This window comes from Papaver somniferum, chromosome 10 (assembly GCF_003573695.1).
Source record: "Papaver somniferum cultivar HN1 chromosome 10, ASM357369v1, whole genome shotgun sequence".
Taxonomy (NCBI): Eukaryota; Viridiplantae; Streptophyta; class Magnoliopsida; order Ranunculales; family Papaveraceae; genus Papaver; species Papaver somniferum.
In genome coordinates, this window is record NC_039367.1 from 49723123 (window position 1) to 49732106 (window position 8984).

Sequence of the window (8984 nt, forward strand, 5' to 3'; positions counted from 1 at the left end):
AAACTAATTATGACCAGCTGTGTAGAGGGTCTCTCTCTGTCTCTTATTATATGACCAGCTGTGTAGCGGGTCAGTTTTATGTTTTTGCTCGAGGACTAGCAAAATGTAAGTGTGGAGGAATTTGATGAGCACGAAAGTGCGACGCATTTTCACCCATAAATACATTAACTGGGACTCATTTTATCACTATTAAACTTGTTTGTGAGTATTCTTGTGAAATAAGCTCTTATGGAGAAAGTTGCTCGAAAAGTGGTTTTTGTACCACGGAGGACACGTGTTATTCGAACTCTCACCGTTGGATAAGGGGCACCCAAGGTCACCCCAAAAGACATCTTCTATTCGCACCCCAGTTCAGGATAGGGGCACTTCATCTTCAACAATTCAAAATTCTGTTTTTGGCGGGAAAATGGCAGCAGAATTAGGGTTTTGGTTTTGGAGGTCTTATAGTGAGACTAAATGGCTGAAATCAAATGGGTTTGTTCCTAGGGCCTAAACAGACGTGGTGACGTGCTTTGTTTCAGTTATATTTGGCTGGATAATCAACGAATGATGAAATCAGCAAGAACAGTTTTGGCGGGAAAACTGGTTTTGAACTGCCGGAGTTAGGGTTTTGATTCTAGAGGAGTTTGAGTGAGACTCAATGGCTAAAATTTCACGGGACGACTTGATTAAGTTTATAAGGCATGGTATGATCAATGGTTTGGGTTAGAATTGGATGGAACGTCAGATGGAATAAATCAGGGAGTTACGTGTTTCGATAAACCCGATATTGTTGTTTTGAATTTGGAAGATTTCTAGTGAGATTAAAACGCTGCAATCAGTTCCATAAGGCCTGTTACGCTCGGACAGGACTGGTAATCCCATCAGAACCGGTAAAATTGGGCCACATCATCGGAGAGAAGAAAACAGGGTGTACGTGCTGAGAAGATACACTCCATTAATCCCGAGCAGAGTTGGTGAGATTTTCTTTCCGGTTTTATCTGAGAACGAGTTGTCGTGGTCAACAGAAGCGTGTAGGAGTGAATCTGCAACCATGTAGACGCGTGATGGAGCTAAAGAAGGAAGATTATTCTCACAACAGACCGTGGAAAATAAACATAATTACTACGGAATATGCCACGAAGAAAATAAGACTGCAAACTGCAGTCTTTATTTCTAGTGTCTTATTTTTCCAACATCATAGCGTCTTAAATTCTGTAACAGTCCATTGTAACAAGTAGCTTCAGTTTGCAACAAATATTGTCTGTAACGCCTATATAGCGTTGCAGATTCATTGTTTTATTAATAAAAACACCATTTGAGCTATAAATCATATTTTTTGAGTGTGTTTTTATCATGAGAAGCTAGACCCCAACACTGGGTCGACGGAGGAAGCCAGACTTCATACACGAGTGAATTTATTTTATTTTCTATTTGACTTTTGAACTTAATTAAAATAGAATTAAGATTTGAAAAAATTAGTTATTATTTTATTAGATGGGTCATGCTTTCTTAGATGTTTGATGTCCCATGCTTACGATTTATAACTAATGTTTGGAGAATCTACCTTGGCAAGAATAAGAGTCGATGTTGTTTTATTTGTCGAGCGATAATTGTTTGAGAATGAATAATTGAACCTATTGATATGAGTTTGGCCGAATCCTAGACCCAGTAACTCTCTATTATATTCCTTTAAAATTAATCTTAACAAGCCTTAGAGTTCGAATCTTAATTACTACGACAACAAATTAAAAATAATATCAATGCTAGGTTCTGTCTCTAGCTTTATAAGCTATTCGAGTCTGTAAGAGAAGGCAAGCAAATTATTAATCAAATTAGAACTTGTTCTTCTTAGGTTGTGTTCTTTGAACTCAAAGGCTTGATTCTCACGAATCAAGAGAGGTTTACCCTCAATCTATCCACCCAACCTTGTCATTGTACTCAGATATATGACAAAGTACTTAAATCGGTTAAGTATGATTTCATACTCATGAACAAATACATTTGTAAATTAAGGAATTCAATCTTTCCAACCGTGGCTAAGATGTTCATGAACTGATTCTTTAGAATCAATATGATTTTGCTTTAATTGTGTCTTGTATACTTCTGTGAGAATATAAACAATTGAAAAACTCTATGAATAATACAATTATATTCATTTTATTATCAATTGATCTAGAAGTGTTAATATGAACAAAGTTAAGAGAAAAATGTTCATATGGATAACTTTGGTTAACTTTTATTGAGCCAACTCAATATACACGTTTAGGTACGGTTACCCAGATCTAAATGAAGGTATACTTCATTTGTGTGTAACAAGCTAAATACCATCTGACGGTGGAAAGATATTAGCTTGAATCTTAAATCAGGTTTCATCTAGCGGTAAATATTGAATGCTTTGTTACCAAGGTAAGATTGATTGTGAAACCTGATTTGAACACTATATAAAGGAGAACTCTAGCAACTGGGAAACCTAATCCCCACACCTCTTGTATGATACTAGTTGCGAATAGAGTGGATTCTCCTTTAACCTAGGTTTTTCCCAAAACCATTATAGGTTAACGACTTAAAGACTTCATTGGGATTCTGAAGCCAGACCCAACTATTTTCTCTGTAGTTGTGTGTTCTGATCTTACTTTGTTCGATCATATTGAGTATTATCTTCTTTAAGATTTGCTCGAGATTTATCTCCGATAGGTAAGATATAAAAAGTAATCACAAATCTCTTCATCTCATTCTTTGTGATTCCACAATAACTTGTTCTACTACCATATAGTCAAGTTATTGTGAGGTGATTGATATTACTAGGTTTTTCTTCAGGAATATAAGACTGGCATATCAATTGGTTCATGTTCACCTTGATTTATCAAAAGACGGAACAAAAACTTCGTACGTATTTCTGTGGGAGACATATTTATCTATTCAATAGACTTTTTCATTGTGAGACATATTTGTTTATCAAGTCTTCGACTTCGGGTCGTAGCAACTCTTAGTTGTGGGTGAGATCAGCTAAGGGAATCAAGTGTGTAGAGTCCTGCTGGGATTCAGAGGCGTAAGGAACGCGACTGTACCTTAATCAGTGTGATACTGGTTAGGGCTCAACTACATTCTAGTCCGAAGTTAACTTGTAGTAGGCTAGAGTCTGTAGCGGCTTAATACAGTGTGGTGTTCAAATCTGGACTAGGTCCCTGGGTTTTTCTGCATTTGTGGTTTCCTCGTTAACAAAACTTATGGTGTCTGTGTTATTTCGTTCCGCATTATATTTTCTATATAATTGAAATATCACAGGTTGTGCGTAATTCAACCAATTGGTAAATCCAACCTTTGGTTGTTGAATGATGCTTGGATATTGGTCTTTGGTACCATCAAAGTTATTTCTCATATTAATACGGCTCACAGATTTCTATCTGTTCGATTGCAGATTGATTTGAGAGATTGATATATAACTCTTGGATATATTTTCCTTGATTGAGTCTGACTGTCTAGTTGATCCTCTTGGAATTATATTGGAGTTAGTCCATACAGATTGCCTAAACGAAATAATGGGTGTGGTTGTTAGACCCCGGCTTTTTCAAAAAGGCCAACTACATAGGTCCAACTTTACATAGCCAAAACTCAATTAAGATTTTTTTTTAAAAACTAAATCTAAAATAGTGCACACCAGGCATTTCAATTCTAGTAAGAAATTAAGGTCTTACCATGTGAATTATTCTTTTTCCAGCTCAGTTTAGCTCCTTTTTTAGCCAAGCAATTTGCAGAAAAATTAATTTCTCTATAACAATGAAGGAACTTGATTTCTGTCAGATTTTTGATAGCATTCTCCATCTGACTCTCACACACCATGGTATGCTCCCCTTAGCAAACTCAATTATCACTGTTAGGGAATCAAAAACTATAATAACTTTTGGAATTTTCCATATCACTGCAATCTCAACTGCAACTACTACAACATAGACTTCAGCCAAATAATTTGTTGATATTCCTATACCCCCTGAAACAGTACCACGCACCTGAAAAATCTTATCCCTGACACAGATTCCAAAACCTGCAGATCCTGGATTCCAAACTGATGCTCCATCACAACAAAACATAATGAAACCATTTTCAGGTGAATTCCAGTGGCTTTCTTGAATGATTTGAAATTTTGAGTATCTGATGCCCAAGTTAAAACTTGTAATAATTTCTTGATCATAATTCTGATTCCATTTGTTGCCTGAGATTCTCACACCACCTTCATATACATTTCTCATAACTCTGGTTTTAATGCTCTGCTCGTTAAATTTCACATTCTCAAAAAAGATCATGTTCTAACACTATAGGCAGCTGTAATCCATACCTGACTTACCAAGGGAGTTTTTCCTTTAGCACTCCTCCAAATATCTTCAAAGGATTTAGGCAGAGCAAAATTGAAGACCAATTCCAGTTCCATATATTGATGTTGGTTTTGTAACTCCACAGTAAATGATTCATACTGTCTTGATCTTCTTTACACACACAACACATAGAGACCATTTCATACCCTTTACTAATCACTATAACAAAATCCATATAAATTTCTTTGATTAGTTTCCAGACATTAGTTGCTATGCTAGGATGAAGGCAAGAGTTCCAGATATACCTTGGTCAATGTAAAGATGGCAGTTTAATTCTGATATTATTGTTTGCTGCAGGAACAGAGAAAACACCATTTATATTTCCAATCCATATTACCTTATCATCACTACTACCAACCACATATGGTAAGATGAGATTAGAAATAAGATGTTGCACTTCAGGTGGAATGAACCATTCACCATCTTTTAAAATATCAGATACTTTTAGGTTTATATTGGCATTAAAATAAGAAGAAAATCCAATTTTTTTTAATAAGAGGGGAGTTCCCTACCCAAGTATCAAACCAAACATATATTTATTTTCCATTCCCTATACACAATCTAAGCTCATCTTTTAGAACTCCCCATGCCCATTTCAGGCCTGGACAAACTGTAAATAGTTGTCATTTAGAGCTCTATTGTCCATACTTGTCTTTGTATTTAGCTTTAAAAAATAAAGCCCAATCATCTTCTGAAGCAAATATTTTCCACATCAATTTCATAAGAAAAGCTTTATTGATAGTTTCTAATCTTTTTATACCCAAACACACCTTCACTATAAGGAGTGCAGATCTTTTTCCATGAAAAATTTGTGTATCTTCTTGTTTTACTGTCCCCTGGCCATAACAAGTTCATTATAATACTTTCACATGTCTTTATTACTAATTTTGGCCACTTATATATGGCCATGTTATACATAGGAATGCTGCACAGAACAAGTTTTATCAATACAACTCTTTCTTGGAAAGACAGAAGTTTACCTTTCCATGTGGCAAGTTTCTTTTGCATCATTTCTACCATGGGCCAGACAGTCGAAACTTTTACTCTGCCTGAATGAAGTAGAACACCAAGGTATTTATCTAGAAAATCACTTATTTCCATCTGCATTAAGTCTTTCAATTGAACTTTTCTCATATCAGAAGTGTCATCTATAAAACATTTACTTTTATTTTTATTTACGATCTGGCCTGAGCTTTTTTGATAGTCTTCTAGTAGCTTCATTAAATTGAGAATACTGAAAAGCGGGGGTACAACAACCTCGCCCAATATTTCGATTAGCAATCTGTATGGACTAACTTCAATATACTTTCAAGAGAATCAACTAGACTCAATCTTAATAAAGTATATCAAAGAGTTATAATATCTCTATTTCACAATGTAATCAGCAAATCGAACAGATAGAAGTCCGTGAGCCTGATTATTATGTGAAATAACTTGAACGGTACCAAATACCAATGTTCAAGTGTCAATCAATGTAAATCAACAACCAAAGGTTGGATATTCTAATTGATCTTAACGCACAACCTGTGATATTTCATTTATATAACAAAATATAATGCGGAAAAAATAACACATACACCCGAATTTTGTTATCGAGGAAACCGCAAATGCAAAAAAACCCCGGGACCTAGTCCATATTGAACACACACTGTATTAAGCCGCTACAAACACTAGCCTACTACAAGCTAACTTCGGTCTGGACTGTAGTTGAACCCCAATCAATCTCACACTGATCCAAGGTACAGTTCCCCTCCTTACGTCTTTGATCCCAGCAGGATACTACGCACTTGATTCCCTTAGCTGATCTCACCCACAACTAAGAGTTGCTACGACCCAAAGTCGAAGACTTTAATAAAAAAATCTTTATCACACAGAAAAGTCTATGATAATAGATACATCTGTCTCCCACAGAAATACATACAAGTTTTTGTTCCGCCTTTTGATAAATCAAGGTGAACAAGAACCAATTGATAACCCTGACTTATATTCCCGAAGAACAGCCTAGTATTATCAATCACCTCACAATAATCTTAATCGACGCGGCGAAAGAAGATATTGAGGAATCACAAACGATGAGACGAAGATGTTTGTGATTACTTTTATATCTTGCCTATCGGAGATATTAATCTCAAGCCAATCGTTACGATTGTACTCAACACGATAGAATCAGCAAGATCAGATCACACAACTACAAGAAAGTAGTATCGGTCTGGCTTCACAATCCCAATGAAGTCTTCAAGTCGTTAACCTACAGGGTCTTGGGAAGAAACTTAATGTTAAAGGAGAATCGACTCTAGATAAACAACTAGTATCACACATGAGGTGTGGGGATTAGGTTTCCCAGTTGCTAGAGTTATCCCTTATATAGTCTTTCAAATCAGGGTTTGCAATCAATGTTAGTTTAGTAACAAAGCATTCAATATTCACCGTTAGATGAAAACCTGATTAGATTCAATCTAATATCTTTCAACCATTGGATTGAAAACTTAGCTTGTTACACACAAATGAAATGCACGATTCTAGGCTTGTGTAACCGTAACCAAACATGTACATTTGTTGGTTCAACAATAGTTAACCAAGTGGTTGGACATATGAGCACTTTCATATCAACCATATTCTTCTTCACCATAACTAGTTCAAATGACTCAAATGAACTAGTTAGAGAGTTGTTCAATTGTATAAATCTTATAGAAGTATACAAGACACAATTGAAGCAAAAACGATTTGATTCACTCGAATCGATTCATGAACTTTATAGCCACGGTTTGCAAATTGCATTCCTTAGTTAATATAAGTTCACAAATAATCGTCTTTAGATATAACCAGCTCAAGTACGCGGACTTAGTTCGCGGACTTAAGTTCCCGGAAGGAGTTCACAAACTCCAGCAGATTTTCTCGGGATGAGAACTTCCGCCAGTTCGCGGACTGAGTTCACAGCTCTAGTTCCGGTTTTCCTGATCAACAAAGTACGCATACTTTGGTTCAAGGAATAAGGACTTATACATATATGTGTTTCCACACAATGCTTATATCCAACATTGGTTATATAATTTAAACTCTCATTTCAATCATTGAAAAATTCTTAGAGGACGTTATATAGTTGTTATTCACAAACCATTTTTCGTCAAAGCCATTTTCAAAGTGATTGAAATATAACATGACTTTCGTCACTAGGTAAATATGAACTTGGCCAAAGCGAAAGCTTACCAACACGTATTTCGAGAAATAGATAAGCGAGATAGATTCGGCTCGAAATAGCAAATGTGTATAATCAAAGTCTATACAGCAAAACGACTTTTGTCTCATGATAGGAGATAGAGTAGATAGAATTTTGAGTGATAGATAAGTTCAAGTCTCCACAACCTTTTAGTCGATGAAGTCCCACCAGTTCCTTGAGTAGTTCTTCGTCTTGCATGATGATTGCCATGGAGTTCTTGAGCTCAACTACACTTTCTATCCTAGTTCGAGACTTAGATATAGTAGACTAGAAATCAAGACTTATAGTTTTGATCACTAACATTGACAAACATGCTTGAGATAGAAACGCATGCGAGTTCGACCGAGCAGTGCTCTAACAATCTCCCCCTTTGTCAATTTTAGTGACAAAACTATCAATACATATGGAATACAAAATTAAAAGAATAAAATTTTGTAGCTCCTATTCCACATGCCTAATCTTCAACATTACTCGAAATCTTCGTCACTTCCAAGTACTCCAATGATCCCAAAGGTTGTAAGTTCAGCATCATCGTTGTTGAAAATCCGTAGTTATAACAATGAGAAAACAAATATTCTCAATCATTGTTATACAGTATCATAGTATTATTATACATCATCAAAGTTCAATTGTATCACAACTTCGACAACAATACCATGGTGATATGTATCACTCCCCCTTAGTCAATACTCCATCTCACATGGAAACCACTCCCCCTTACACAATGATCTGAAAACCATATGTATTTTTAGTGTGAACTGCATATTAATTCTCGGGTATATTAATTAGATACCCTTAGATTTGGAATCCTTAAAAAATACCCCTATCACATTATAAATATACCCCTCCTCTTATATATAAACTTTTTCCATTTGGAAACAAATTGTTTTAGTAATCTATTCCGCATGACATTTTTATTTATTTTAAAAAACAATAATTTTCTATCTCGATCACTCCATCACCACCTCAAACTCCACCGACGACAATTCACCACCACCACCACTCCACAACCATCACCACCGCCACCACCACTTCACAACCATCACCAACATTCCACCATCACAACTCCACCACTCATCGTCACCACTGCCACCGCCATTGCGACCACCATCGCCTATAAATCCACCATCGTTGCCGCCAAGTTGATAACAAAATTGAAACTTTAGAAATAAGTTAGGTCCAGATTTTTGTATCAACAACCGTAGTTGACACCAAATTTTGATGTCAACAACCAAAGTTGATATCATATCGATATATTGTCAACAACCCAAGTTGTTACCAAAATTGAAAACTCGAAAATTTGTTAGGTAAATATTATGTGTCAACAACCCAAGTTGACACCAAAATCTGGTGTCAACAACAAAAGTTGATCCCAAAATCTGGTGGCACCACCACCTCCACAGCCGGTGTCACCA